The sequence below is a fragment of the Salmo salar genome, chromosome 28 (genome assembly GCF_965601325.2).
Source record: "Salmo salar chromosome 28, fSalSal1, whole genome shotgun sequence".
NCBI lineage: Eukaryota > Metazoa > Chordata > Actinopteri > Salmoniformes > Salmonidae > Salmo > Salmo salar.
The window spans coordinates 21,664,252-21,680,187 of NC_138318.1; the positions used below are offsets into that span (position 1 = coordinate 21,664,252).

A 15,936-nucleotide genomic window follows, 5' to 3' on the forward strand; every position below is an offset into this window, starting at 1 on the left:
CCAAATTAATACAACCACTAGCATCAAAAAACCTGTTTTACTCAATGAGGCTGACGCAACAGATCAGAACGTTTAGCTTAAAATGTTGATTAACTATTAGGCTATTTCTTCACATTATACGTGCAGACGGCAGTAGGCTATAAGCGTGCATGTTCCAAAATGCAATCAATTTGCGGGAAAACACTATTCTCAAAAGTGACCATAAATGCGATTACGCATGTAATGCTTTATTATAAAGGTGCATTTTTATGGTGAAAATTATCTCCCAAACTTGAAACTCACACGTCGCCTATGTATGCCAGTTAGGCTCTACCCCGGTAAGTGGATTAATGTGCTTAATTTTAAGGAGTTATTTGGCCAGTTTAGTTGTGATACAAACTTTATCAAAACATATAGGCCTACTGGCTAGGCTACATGAGGTGAGGGACTAGGCATGCGCCATTTCTTGCCTCAGTGATAATATATAATTAAAAAAGTTATTGGCTAATAGTGTCACCCATTACACTAGTCTTGATTTAATATTGTCTTTACATATACTAAATAATATATGTGTGAAATTAGTTTTGATTTAGAATGGATCATTATCATGCACCTGTCTCGGAAGAGGGGGAAAAAAAACATGTCATCTATGCACTTAAATAGTGAATGGAGGACGCTTCTCATTTGCATTCATGTCCGAGTAATTAGAGGGACAATAGAGTGCTGAGTAACAGGCAGTTAGCAAGTTTGGTAGGCTACTAATGACCATCAGCAGTATCAGAGCTTGGAGAAGCCTAGTTACCGTGACTAAATGGTAACGTGGAATTTGACTGCAGTCATGACTCGTGACTGCCGGTATGGCGGTAATACGGTCACTGTAACAGCTCTAGGTACAGCTCCTGGGCTGTGTTCAGAGATGCTGTTAATGGTTTGTAAGTCGGAATAATAAGCACTACATTGTAAAGGAGTGTGAGCTCAAACTTCCATCACTCCATGTGATTGAGACATAGGGAGAAGGTTGCTGTAATCTAACAGACATGTATTGATCTAATGGGCTCTGGCATAGAAACACGATCAGAGAGAGCGGGCCCGGCTCCACGAGGGGGCAAAAGGGAGCTCAGTTGACATTTATGCCACCTCAGATTTCGTTTTATGTCAAATGATTGAGTGAGAGGTTAGCGCGAAATCTCCATCTCCGCTGAGCTGTTGATACAGACCGCACCATGGACAGAGCGCGCTGCGGAGTGAGTGTGTGTGTAGGGGGCTATGGAACGCCACTGGGCGGTTAGGTATGACTCCTTTGATGATGCTGACGAGCTCCAGCTAGCTCCGCGTGAAGAGTTTACCCCGAATTCCACCGCTAGGATTATGGCTCCACAGCCCCCTCCACCTCTGACTGTCCCTGACGATCTTGAAAGAGACACCAGCCCAGGTTAGCCTAAAATCTTACCCTAGCTGCAGGTTTCCTGGTTCACAGGAAGAGAGTAGCTGGAATACTCGATTACTGCAGATGCCGCATTTTTGGTTCCCATGTCGAAAGTTCTGTATTGGGGATAGTAGGCTTGGGTGGTATACCGTATACCGGGGTATTTGGAAAAAGCCACAGGATGGTTTTTCAATACCGTAAAAAATATTTGAAGTTTTTCAATAGATTTTTAAATTTGTAGCTACTTTTTATGTTAATACCTTTAGTCAACTTGTGCAATATGTTAGGAAATAAAGCCGATTGCGTTCTTCATTTCTCCTGTTAAATTATTTAACATTATGAAGCTTACCAAAGTTCCCCAGAACAGTTGAGGCTGTCACATGTTTGGGACACGGCGGGTGCTGGTGAGTTCATAGCGTTTTATATCTATCAGCGAGTCTCTGTTGTGCAGTGCACGAGGTGATAAAGTTACACTTTATATCTTACAATGGCATTCTACCGGAAGTCAAAGAGCTCTGGATGAGTTGTATTTTCCTTCTGTTCTTCTTCGTGTACACATGCATGCTTTTCTGAAGGAAGAGCAGCATCACAACTTTGCTGATTTGCAAAATGTATCTGGGTTCACTTCAGCTTGTAAATGTCCACACTCACCGAAAATGACATTTGGTAGCTACTAACTATAAGCTGGATTTGCCTGTCTTTGGAATTAGTTATTAGTTTGTGCTAATTTGTTTAGCATTCTGGTAATAGCGACCCAATGCTTTTCTTGTATTTTTAGCCCCCTTGTGTGGTAAATCCCAGGATAAGAGAAGGACAATTTGACAATATGAAATATGGATACCGCCCAAACGTAATTGATAGAACCAAAGGATTCACTAGGTACGCATCAAGCAAGGAATATTTAAAATGCACTGCACTGTGGAAAGAAAAACAAGTTCGAAGTGCTATGGGAACTGAGGTGTCAACACTTGTTAATGACAGGCCGCTGGCAAGAACTCATTATTTCTTTCTTTCTCTCTCGGAGGAGGACCTGAGCCCTAGAACCATACCTCAGAACTACCTGGCCTGATGACTCCTTGCTGTCCCCAGTCCACCTGGCCGTGCTGTTGTTCCAGTTTCAACTGTTCTGCCTGCGGCTATGGAACCTTGACCTGTTCACCGGACGTGCTACATGTCCAAGACCTGCTATTTTCAACTCTCTAGAGACAGCAGGAGCGGTAAAGATACTCTGAATGATCGGCTATGAAAAGCCAACTGACATTTACTCCTGAGGTGCTGACCTGTTGCACCCTCGACAACCACTGTGATTATTATTATTTGACCCTGCTGGTCATCTATGAACATCTGAACATCTTGGCCATGTTCTGTTATAATCTCCACCCGGCACAGCCAGAAGAGGACTGGCCACCCCTCATAGCCTGGTTCCTCTCTAGGTTTCTTCCTAGGTTCTGGCCTTTCTAGGGAGTTCTTCCTAGCCACCGTACTTCTACACATGCATTGCTTGCTGTTTGGGGTTTTAGGCTGGGTTTCTGTACAGCACTTTGTGGCATCAGCTGATGTAAGAAGGGCTTTATAAATAAATTTGATTGATTGATTATTCACTTAGACAAACGTGTTCAGTCAGCACAGACGAAACCTGCTACACCCGAGGTGAGGAAAGCTCAACGAATCCAACGGGCATTTGAGGTCGGTCTTACAAGGAGTGATCGATTACTCAGGAAGTTCAACAGGATATCAAGGAGGCTGCAACTCTTCTGAAAGGGTAAGAAACAATCTAGCTAGTTGGTTTTGATCAAAATCTATATTGGTGGTATAGCCAGTGGAATCATTTTCAGTAAAAACCTACAGTCTGGAATGGCAAAATGACTTTTTTAGCCAGCCTATATTTTCATTGCCAAAAAGGTAGGGCTCTGTCCATGGTGTTGATAGAGCGCAACAGAGATTTCATGCCAACCTGTCTCTTATTAGTCAAACGCACTCAATGTCTCGGCATTTGAACTTTATGTTTATTGTGATATAACCTGATATAAGCAGAATTCAATATAATTCCAATGCAAGAACCCAAATGACGCCCCTGGGAACAGCTACATATTGGTATGTTTCATCATCGAAATAGACTGCCTATATTCTATTTCTATGTTGTTCTTGGTAGCCTATTGCTTTTGATGTTGTAAATGGAACTGTACGTATTGGAAACGTGTTTATGGCAGGCCGGCATTGCTTCATTAATTACATTTGTAGGTCGAATTTGATCCACAGAGGTGCATTGTGCCATATCACAAGGTGCTGCTAAGCTCCTGATCGGCATGATTTTCCATGTTTGAAGCTGGCAAGACGGCTGTGCATTGCTGCATCTTACTGTAGGCTGTGTTTTGGTTATTTGCATTTTGTTTACTGCATTTGTTTACTGATAATATAACTAGCCTAAATATACACTGAATAAAAATATAAACGCAACATGTAAAGTGTTGGTCCCATGTTTCATGAGCTGAAATAAAAGATCCCAGAAATGTCATACGCACTGTTTGAGAGCATTTCCCCTTTGCCAAGATAATCAATCCACCTGACAAGTGTGGCATATCAAGAAGCTGATTAAACAGTATAATCATTACCCAACACAATCCCAAGATGCTGACTGCAGGAATGTCCACCAGAGCTGTTGCCAGAGAATCTAATGTTTATTTCTCTACCATAAGTCTCCAATGGCAATTTGAATGCACAGAGATACTGTGACGAGGCCGCCATCACCTCATGTTTTAGCATTATAATGCACTTCCCCATGTCACAAGGATATGTACACAATTCCTGGAAGCTAAAAATGTCCCTGTTCTTCCATGGCCTGCATACTCACCAGACATGTCACCCATTGAGCATGTTTGGGATGCTCTGGATCGACGTGTACGACAGCGTGTTCCAGTTCCCGTCAATATCCAGCAGCTTCGCACAGCCATTGAAGAGGAGTGGGACAACATTCCACAGGCCACAATCAACAGCCTGATCAACTCTATGCGAAGGAGATGTGTTGCATGAGGCAAATGGTGGTCACACAAGATACTGACTGGTTTTCTGATACTGGTATCTGTGATCAACAGATGCATATCTGTATTCCCAGTCATGTGAAATCCATAGATTATGGTCTAATTAATGTATATTTCAATTGACTGATTTCCTTATTTGAACGGTAACTCTTTAAATCTTTGAAATTGTTGAATGTTGAGTTTATATATTTTTTTCAGTATAGACTGTTATGATGATGATATTTTGTTTATAGGCCTATAGTAGGTAGGCCTACCGGTGTTTCGTTCTGTTCGCATTCATTAGTTGGCATTTACAGTTGTGTCAGTATTCTAAGTCAAACTGCTATTCAGTATTTTTGTTTTGCATGATTAACTAGGCTACTACTTTCAGCATTATATTGGTAAGACTGCTGTGTGTACGGCTACATTCACATAGTTTGTAATAGCTGAATTACCCTACCGATCACATCAAATGTATTTAGAAAACCCCTTTTACATCAGCAGATGTCACAAAGTGCTTATACAGAAATGTAGCCTATCTATCTTGCAGCCTATATTCATTGCCAAATAGGCCTTGCTTTAGTGTGCCATTGTGCTGAGAGAGAGAGAGAGAGGTCAGTGGGCAGTTATTAACAGCATAATTGGGTGTCTCTCTAGTAGGCTTTAATTTGGACACAGCTTTCCATCACAGTCAGTCAGTCTGTCCATAGAAATAGAATCTATGAGTCAGTCAGTCCAGCCTGTCAGGAGTTGGAGACTGACAGAAAGGCAGCACTTATTATTTCTCTCTTTTTCTAACCCAGGGACCAAATCTGCATCTCAAATGGCACCCCATTCCCTACATAGTGTACTACTTTTGACCAGTTTGGGATGCAGCCCAAAAATCTGTGAAGAATGAGGTGTGTGTGTGTGTGTGTGTGTGTGTGTGTGTGTGTGTGTGTGTGTGTGTGTGTGTGGATGAGTGCATACAGTTGAAGTCGGAAGTTTAGATACACTTAGGTTGGAGTCATTAAAACTTGTTTTTCAACCACTCCACAAATTTCTTGTTAACAAACTATAGTTTTGGGAAGTCGGTTAGGACATCTACTTTGTGCATGACACAAGTAATTTTTCAACAATTGTTTACAGACAGATTATTTCACTTATAATTCACTGTATCACAATTCCAGTGGTTCAGAAGTTTACATTCACTAAGTTGACTGTGCTTTTAAACAGCTTGGAAAATTCCAGAAAATGATGTCATGGCTTTAGAAGCTTCTGTTCATCCTTGGGAGCAATTTCCAAACGCCTGAAGGTACCACGTTCATCTGTACAAACAATAGTACGCAAGTATAAACACCATGAGACCACGCAGCCGTCATACCGCTCAGGAAGGAGACGCGTTCTGTCTCCTAGAGATGAACGTACTTTGGTGCGAAAAGTGCAAATCAATCCCAGAACAACAGCAAAGGACCTTGTGAAGATTCTGGAGGAAACAGGTACAAAAGTATCTATATCCACAGTAAAACGAGTCCTATATCGACATAACCTGAAAGGCCACTCAGCAAGGAAGAAGCCACTGCTCCAAAACCGCCATAAAAAAAGCCAGACTACGGTTTGCAACTGCACATGGGGACAAAGATCGTACTTTTTGGAGAAATGTCCTCTGGTCTGATGAAACAAAAATAGAACTGTTTGGCCATTATGGCCATCGTTATGTTTGGAGGAATCCATGATGTGGATATATTGAAGCAACATCTCAAGACATCAGTCAGGAAGTTTAAAGCTTGGTTGCAAATGGGTCTTCCAAATGGACAATGACCCCAAGCATACTTCCAAAGTTGTGGAAAAATGGCTTAAGAACATCAAAGTCAAGATATTGGAGTGGCCATCACAAAGCCCTGACCTCAATCCTATTGAAAATTTGTGGGCAGAACTGAAAAAGTGTGTGCAAGGAAACCTACAAACCTGACTCAGTTACACCAGCTCTGTCAGGAGGAATGGGACAAAATTCTCCCAACTTATTGTGGGAAGCTTGTGGAAGGCTACCTGAAACGTTTGACCCAAGTTAAACAATTTAAAGGCAATGCTACCAAATACTAATTGAGTGTATGTAAACTTCTGACCCACTGGGAATGTGATGAGAGAAATAAAAGCTGAAATAAATCATTCTCTCTACTATTATCCTGACATTTCACATTCTTAAAAAAAAGTGGTGATCCTAACTGACCTAAGACAGGGAATTTTTACTAGGATTAAATGTCAGGAATTGTGAAAAACTGAGTTTAAATGTATTTGGCTAAGGTGTATGTAAACTTCCAACTTCCAACTTATTGTGGGAAGCTTGTGGAAGGCTACCCGAAACGTTTGACCCAAGTTAAACAATCTAAGATGTATGTAAACTTCTGACTTCAACTGTAACTCTTATGGCACCCTGGACTCCCCCTCCCCCCCAAAAAAGACACTTCTCTTTTCCCATTAGCACAGACTTTCCTCATAAATACTTTGTTGAGGGAAAATGTACTTGATACGATTGTGATGTGTTGTTGTTTCAACTAGAGGTCTTAAGAGGAATGCACTAATTATTAAGTCTCTCTGTACAAGAGTGTCTGCTAAATGACTAAAATGTTAAAATGTTAAGAGAAAGATGTGTTAAACTGTCAGTGAGTAAATGAACCCGATGACAGCTACGTCTCAGCCCTACCCAGCAGCACAGTAAAGGAAGTTGTCATTAGCTACAGGCGGGGTGCAGGGTCAGATATGATGTAGCTAGCTAGAGATGTGCAGGGTTGCCAGAGCAGGGACGGCTGCCATTGCACTTCTCCCTAACAGAAGGTCACAGGGAGATGGAGCTGTGTCTGCAGGCTGCAGACCATGACGGTTCAACGACACACTTCCTTCCACATAGAGGAGAGGAGAGGCTTTGTTGCTCTCTTCAGACAGACTGTATCAGCCTCCGCCTCAGTCTAACACGTGTCTGCACCAAGACGGAAGGAGGGGGAGACAGACAGACAGAGGGAGCGCAGAGGGAATAGAAGGGAAGGGTGTAAGAGAGAGAGAGAGAGAGAGAGAGAGAGACGGAAAGACAGAGACAAGAGTACACTTTAAAGTACACTTTACAGAGAAAGGAAGATTAATTCAGAAGGATTAGTCAAAGAGGCTGTAGCACCACAAATACAGCTGATCAAATATCTTTGGCACTATGCCTGCCTGAGTCACAAATGGCACTCTACTCCTTTTGTAGTGCACTACTTTTGACCAGAGCAGTACTTTCCACCTTAGCGTTTCCCCTTGAATATGTTCCAGGCATGGCACAATGGCCCCCAACATCAACATCCAGGGCCTCTTTTAAGCAGGGGAAAGCTAGGGGAAAGGCCCACCTGTACAATTGTAGGGGAAACACTGATCCAATGAGGCAAATACCACACCAACAAACAAGGCGATGTTCCTCCCTTATCACCAGGAAATCATCCATCCATCTCAGTGTTGTTTGGATCATTTCACTGTCACTAATGTGTAGAGAGAGAGCTAAATGTACCAACTAGCAATTTCACTGGACTATAGATCAATTACTCACTGTCCAGACTAGCCAATGTTGTGTGAGTCCGATGCTGGTAGAGAATACATGGAGAGGATAAGGATGTGCATGTGCCATCATGCAGACAGGACAGGGCAGAACCATCATGCAGACAGGACAGGGCAGAACCATCATGCAGACAGGACAGGGCAGAACCATCATGCAGACAGGACAGGGCAGAACCATCAGGCAGACAGGACAGGGCAGAACCATCAGGCAGACAGGACAGGACAGGGCAGAACCATCAGGCTGAGAACAGAGCTGGTGAAGTTGACAGTCAAGCAATATAAACAACCATCAACCATTCTACTCGTGATCGTCATGCAAGCAACACATTTTCTCATCCTAAGACATTGGTAGATACAGATAGACTGGTCTCTTCAACCACAATAAAAAAAAAAATATATATATAAATGAATAGATGGACAACAGGCTATCATGAACTGTACATCATTATTTATAGCAGGGATCAATCATCAACTAGATACAGCCGTGGAACGCTTTGTTTCTTGAGCAGATGGTCAGGCGTCCGGAACAAGCAGGGTCGGCAGGTAGCCTAGCGGTTAAGTGCTTGGGCCAGAAATACAAAAGTCACTGGTTCGAATCCCCAAGCAGACTAGGTGAAAAATCTGTAGATGTTCCCTTGAGCTAGGCACTTAACACTAACTGCTCATGTAAGTATCTCTGTGTAAACATAATTACAAATAATTTTTACACTCCAAATAGAATGCATGAAGCCCAAACAGATATAGTATTCCCGCACATAATAATTTTAAACCTTGCTTACATTTATATACGATCACTTGTCTATCTATTATGTGGGAATACTTGGGAAAAGAGTTCTTCAATTAAAATCACTTGAAGCTGATTTCCTGGTATTTTTACAGTCTATTATGTCCCCCCCCCCAAAAAAAAATTCTCTGGAAACTTGGGGGGCCACATAAAACCACCCGCGGGCCAAATTCGGCCCCCGGCCCGCCAGTTGGGAATCCCTGATTTATAGTGTTCTACAAGTTTACCCTATTGTAAACACCATCAAGAGGTCAAACACAATGCCTTTGAATCATGTAATTATACAAGGTTGTATGACATGTATGATAAAAGGCGATCCCTTGCCCTTCTACACAAAACAGTGTGCGCTATTATTAGGTCACATAATGCTTTAAAGGGAAAGTGTCTTAATGTCATCTGCTTTCTGCCTGGTCTCATTACTGGGCTTTGAGTCAGGCTTCCCGAGAGAGAGCAAGTCCTCCCATTGCCCCTCTGCCGGGCGCTGTGTCCACAAGGCAACAATCAAGTGGCCACCAAGTGTGACACACACACACACACACACACACACACACACACACACACACACACACACGTATCTTTTATCATTACAGAGTGTGCTTGAACGAGCGAGCGAGGGGAGGGAGCAAGCTTGTGATCGCAGGCAACGTCTGTCTGTTTTTAATCAATTTATTTGAATCTGAGGAGAGGAAAGAACAGGGCCAGCTGCTGATGGGGTACAGCTGGCAATGACGGCTGGCACGGGAACAGGATAGGAGAGGATCTGAACAAACCTGTGCATCCATTCTGGTTCCCAATGGAATCATCTCCATCTGCTTGAAGACTTCCCTCAAAAGCCCTGGATGGCCAATCTGATGTCTGTGTTTACCTTTCGCACCTGTGACAGCTAGCTACCTCTCCATCAAACCTGGCTGTGATGACTTGAGTTGAACAGAAGGTATTATGATGAGCCTTCTGTTGGTTCTACCAAATCAAGCAAAGGTTTCAACTCTAGTCCAAACTTTGGCAAAAAAGCCTTCAAGCAAACTAATCAACAGACACTTACAGAATAGATAATGACGTCCATTGATAGTAGATCTCCAGACACAGATAAATCAAATGTTATTTGTCACATACGCCAAATATAACAGGTGGGGACCTTACCGATAATGTGTGATTATTAGTGTAGGTTCTGTAAATAGGTGCTTACACTCCAATACTGTACAGTAAGTGAAGGCTACTCAGGTCTGGCCAACTTCAACTGATTTAATGTATAACTCCTGTATTTGGATTCAGTATATTAAATATACTGCTTAGTATTGAGGACACCATACAGTAGTACACTGCTACATGAGGTAAACAGTACCATTTCCTATTACAGCCTATGTGATTGACCCATTGCATGAGGACATTGCGGCATAAAAACCACTGAACCCAAACATTTACCTGACAAGACGTAGGGAGACAGGAGGCAGCAGCTCTCCCAACTAAAAAAATGAATTAAAAACAATCTCTCGCCAGCTCATATCTCACGCCCGTTGCCAATTATGCGCAATGTCTGAGACTCACAGGAAATGAAAAATGTAGCAGAATAGAGAAAAGCACTCAGTCTAGTGTAGAAGAGATGAACTAGACTCAACGCTTTACTACGTCCCAAATGGCACCCTATTCACTATAAAGGAATTAGGGTGCCATTTGGGACAAATGCAGTGCCTCACACGCCCAGACAGCTATTTTTAAAAGGCTAGCAGAGAGAGACAGGTCTCAGTGCTGTGCTCTTGATTTCTGCTGTTTTATTTGACCAGTTCATAGGCTGTCATTATGTAAAATAGTTTGACTAACACAGTCTTGGTATTTGACATTGCACCGGCTCAATCTCATTTGTGTGTATTGTCTCATCCAATAATGTTGGATGAATATTCATGTATTAAATCCAAAAGGTTAATGAAAGCAACATCAATTCAAAAAGGTACAATGATCCATAAGCTACAACTCATCTAAAAGGAGATATTTTATTCGATTTTGAATGAAGGCCTTTCAAAGTAACACCCTGGGAGAGCTTCAAAGTAAGTACAATTTTCCATAGCGTTCGCAAAAAACACTCCAATCAAAAATAAAAAGGCAATGTATGTGTCCCAAATGGAACCCTATTCCCCTTATAGTGCAATACTGTTGACCGGGGTACAGTGACAAGTAGTGCACTATAACGGGAATAGGGAGCCATTGGCACGCACAAACATTACAGGTGTCCTCTAGCCCTCTCTATCTACATACCACTTGGCAAAAGACACAAAGCAGTCATTGAATGAGAACTACACCATCAAATGATGGTGATGGCCTACTTCCAAATGGCCGCTTCCAGTCTTTTACATTTGTAGTTTGTAACCCAACCAAAAAAAATAAAGACTAAATAGTAGCAGCGAAGGGTCTTTTTTTGGTACACACAGGACTACTCAGAGAGTCAAGGAGGGACATGAAAAGCTACTGGTGTCCTTTCATGTGCTTCTTTGATTGGATCCCCCTGAGCAACTGAGAAGAGGAGCTGCTGCAGCTGTGGCATGGAGTCCCAAATGATACCCTATTACCTATATAGTGCACTACATTTGACCAGGGCCCATAGTTGGCCTCCGGTCAAAATTACTGAACTGCATAGGGAATAGGGTGCCATTAAATTTTGGTGCGCAAGCAGACTTAACCATCAAATAGAATACCGTCATTAATGAATAGTGATGCAGACCTGGGCAGAAAATATACCAACTTTTCAAATACTCAAGGCAATGCTTTCCTTTGATATTTTAATACAGGCCTCAGAAAAAATTATAATATTTGAAAGTATTTTGAATAACTCAGAAAAACAAATAATTTTGAAGGTATTATATATGCAAATTATTTGAAAACAAAATATTGGATGACTGCCAAATATTTGATAAAGAACTAAAAACTACAACAGTTAGTTTCATTTGTCTAAATATATGATCATTAGCATTGAGGCATTTAACTGGATCAACACAACAAAAGGCCTGGGACATCAACAAAATTATACGTCACTTTCAGGCATTTATCTAGATCTAGGAAAGAGTTTGTGAGAGACATGGGCAGTGTCCGAATACCCATACGAGCGTACTATATATTTAAACTGCATACTATTTACTCATCGTCGCATATGTTTAGTAAACAGTATGCCACGGCTGCAACGCAGTAGATTGGCTGAGCAGGTGGGGCGAGGCCGAGCGCGGGTGGATTTCTCCAAACTCAACTGGAATTGATCGGATTAACCAGACTGATAATACCTCATTTGCTTAATTCCTCTAAACTGAATGGAATTATAGGCCTACTTAAGATGGTCATAGGCAGACTACCATATCCTACCTATACCATATTAGACCATATAGCCCATCTATCCTATTTAAAAAGGACTTGAAACAGATCATTTGGTTCCATGTCAACATATTTATTAGTGAAAACAAAGTGCTGTAAAATATGTAAATGAAATCAAATAGCCTAGTACCCACACCAAAACTTTTCAAATCAAAAGGTTATTTCACAGAAAAACGTGGACGGTTGGGTGAATCACAAGTTCAGAACAGCTGGACAGCAATATAATAAACTAAAGCACTGATCATTGTGAACAAGATCAAAATGACTGCTAAGGCTTGATCCATAAATTAAATAGGTAGCCTAGCCTACAAAACTAAAACAATCAAAAGAACTGATTAACATGACATTTATAATGCAGCCACCCATCCCTTTAAAAATGGTACAGTGTGTGTTGATGGGGCCTGTTCAGGAGAATAGAAAAGTACAGAATGTTCAGATATCAATGCATTGTGTAGATCCACTGTCAGATGGATTGAAATATATTAGGAAATTATGTGTGCTCTATTCATTCTATTTCTGCAACATGCAGTTCCAGATACAGCACTGCAATTTATTTTTGGGGGGTGGATCAGCTTAATATTGCGGAAAGATAGTTGCTTCCATCAATGTAAGTGTCTGTATCATTTCCAATCCCCCATATATTTTTAGGGTAAATATATATATATATATATATCCATATGCATATACGTACATGCACATATGCATACATATATACATACACATACAGTTGAAGTCGGAAGTTTACATACACTTAAGTTGGAGTCATTAAAACACAAAATCACTCCACACATTTCTTGTTAACAAAATATGGTTTTGGCAAGTCGCTTAGGACATCTACTTTGTACATGACACAAGTCATTTTTCCAACAATTGTTTACAGACATAATTTCACTGTATCACAATTCCAGTGGGTCAGAAGTTTACATACACTAAGTTGAGTGTGCATTTAAACTGCTTGGAAAATTCCAGAAAATGATGTCATGGCTTTAGAAGCTTCTGATAGGCTAATTGACATCATTTGAGTCAATTGGAGGTGTACCTGTGGATGTATTTCAAGGCCAACCTTCAAACTCAGTGCTTCTTTGCTTGACATCATGGGAAAATCAAAAGAAATCAGCCAAGACTTCAGAAAAAATATTGTAGACCTCCACAAGTCTGGTTCATCCTTGGGAGCAATTTCCAAACACCTGAAGGTACCACGTTCATCTGTGCAAACAATAGTACGCAAGTATAAACACCATGGGACCACTCAGCCGTCATACCGCTCAGGAAGGAGATGCATTCTGTCTCCTAGAGATGAACGTACTTTGGTGCGAAAAGTGCAAATCAATCCCAGAACAACAACAAAGGACCTTGTGAAGATGGAGGAAACAGGTACAAAAGTATCTATATCCACAGTAAAACGAGTCCTAGATCGACATAACCTGAAAGGCCGCTCAGCAAAGAAGAAGCCACTGCTCCAAAACCGCCATAAAAAAGCCAGACTACGGTCTGCAAATGCGCATGGGGACAAAGATCGTACTTTTTATAGAAATGTCCTCTGGTCTGATGAAACAAAAATATAACTTTTTGGCCATAATGACCATCATTATGTTTGGAGGAAAAAGGAGGACGCTTGCAAGCCGAAGAACACCATCCCAACCGTGAAGCACGAGGGTGGCAGCATCATGTTGTGGGGGTGCTTTGCTGCAGGAGGGACTGGTGCACTTCACAAAATAGATGGCATCATGAGGAAGAAAAATGATGTGGATATATTGAAGCAACATTTCAAGACATCAGTCAGGAAGTTAAAGCTTGGTCGCAAATGGGTCTTCCAAATGGACAATGACCCCAAGCATACTACCAAAGTTGTGAAAAAATGGCTTAAGGACAACAAAGTCAAGGTATTGGAGTGGCCATCACAAAGCCCTGACCTCAATCCTATAGAAAATATGTGGGCAGAACTGAAAAAGCATGTGCGAGCAAGGAGGACTACAAACCTGACTCAGTTACACCAGCTCTGTCAGGAGGAATGGGACAAAATTCACCCAACTTATTGTGGGAAGCTTGTTGAAGGCTACCTGAAATGTTTGACCCAAGTTAAACAATTTAAAGGAAATGTTACTAAATATTAATCGAGTATGTAAACTTCTGACCCACTGGGAATGTGATGAAAGAAATAAAAGCTGAAATAAATCCTTCTCTACTATTATTCTGACATTTCACATTCTTAAAATAAAGTGGTGGTCCTAACTGACTAAAGACAGGGAATTTTTACTGGGATTAAATGTCAGGAATTGTGAAAAACTGAGTTTAGTTTGCTAAGGTGTATGTAAACTTCAGACTTCAACTGTATATACATACTTTTTTTTGAATTACCTTTATTATTCCCTGCAAACCCTACAACCCTTCCCCCAATTGGAGTAAACTAATAAACAATAGCACTTAGGCTTCTACCTTCAGTTTATACACAATCTATTTTACAATAGTTATATTTTGTTTGTTTTTAGTCCTTCCTCTATTTCTGATGTCCATCCAGTTTGATTGCTATTTCACAAAATTTCTGAACCTATATACGTTTTACAGACCCCGTATGTTTTACATTGGTTATCTTGTTAATAGTCCCACCATTCAGCTCCATTCAACCGCTCCCATCTATCTCTTAACACCATCCATTTTGGATTTCTATTTTTCAACTGTGCTGTGATGCGTCACAAAAGTACTGAACCTTTCTATTCTCATAGCTACTACAGATTGTAAATTAAAAATATATTTTTTTTTGCTAAAATAATTATTATATTATTGATTGATTGATTGATTGATTGATTGATTATGGCTTTTCAAATCACCCAGTACTGCTATCTGCAGCATTAGTTCTAGGCAAATGTTGCAATTCTTCAGCCATTCCTGGACCTGTGACCAAAAACAAGCTACATATGGACAATACCAAAATAAATGATCTAATGACTCTGCCTCCTCACAGCAAAATCTGCAGAGCTGGGAAGATTGTATCCCCCATATATACAGTGGGGGAAAAAGTATTTGATCCCCTGCTGATTTTGTACGTTTGCCCACTTACGAAGAAATTATCAGTCTATAATTTTAATAGTAGGTTTATTTGAACAGTGAGAGACTGAATACAAATTTAAAAAATCCAGAAAAAACGCATGTCAAAAATGTTATAAAATGATTATCATTTTAAATGAGGGAAATAAGAATTTGACCCCTCTGCAAAACATGACTTAGTACTTGGTGGCAAAACCCTTGTTGGCAATCACAGAGGTCAGACATTTCTTGTAGTTGGCCACCGGGTTTGCACACATCTCAGGAGGGATTTTGTCCTACTCCTCTTTGCAGATCTTCTCCAAGTCATTAAGGTTTTCGAGGCTGACGTTTGGCAAATCGAACCTTCAGCTCCCTCCACAGATTTTCTATGGGATTAAGGTCTGGAGACTGGCTTGGCCACTCCAGGACCTTAATGTGCTTCTTCTTGAGCTACTCCTTTGTTGCCTTGGCCGTGTGTTTTGGGTCATTGTCATTCTGGAATACCCATCCACGACCCATTTTCAATGCCCTGGCTGAGGGAAGGAGGTTCTCACCCAAGATTTGACGGTACATGGCCCCGTCCATCATCCCTTTGATGCGGTGAAGTTGTCCTGTCCCCTTAGCAGAAAAACACCCCCAAAGCATAATGTTTCCACCTCCATGTTTGATGGTGGAGATGGTGTTCTTGGGGTCGTAGGCAGCATTCCTCCTCCTCCAAACACGGCGAGTTGAGTTGATGTCAAAGAGCTCAATTTTGGTCTCATCTGACCACAACACTTTCACCAGTT

The 15,936-nt window shown here is 41.2% G+C and overlaps 1 protein-coding gene across 4 annotated transcripts in view; it reads right to left on the reverse strand.

The window, feature by feature from the left end:
- Window positions 1–15,936, reverse strand: part of tanc2b (tetratricopeptide repeat, ankyrin repeat and coiled-coil containing 2b) — a 251,693-nt gene that overhangs the window by 200,753 nt on the left and 35,004 nt on the right. Inside the window, exon 1 of one of the 4 annotated variants that reach the window (XM_082970515.1) lies at window positions 1,755–1,899. The exons of the other annotated variants lie outside the window; for them this stretch is intronic. The gene's annotated coding sequence lies outside the window, so the exon portion shown is untranslated. Of the gene's footprint in view, window positions 1–1,754; window positions 1,900–15,936 lie in introns of those variants that run through there. 4 annotated transcript variants of the gene reach the window in all.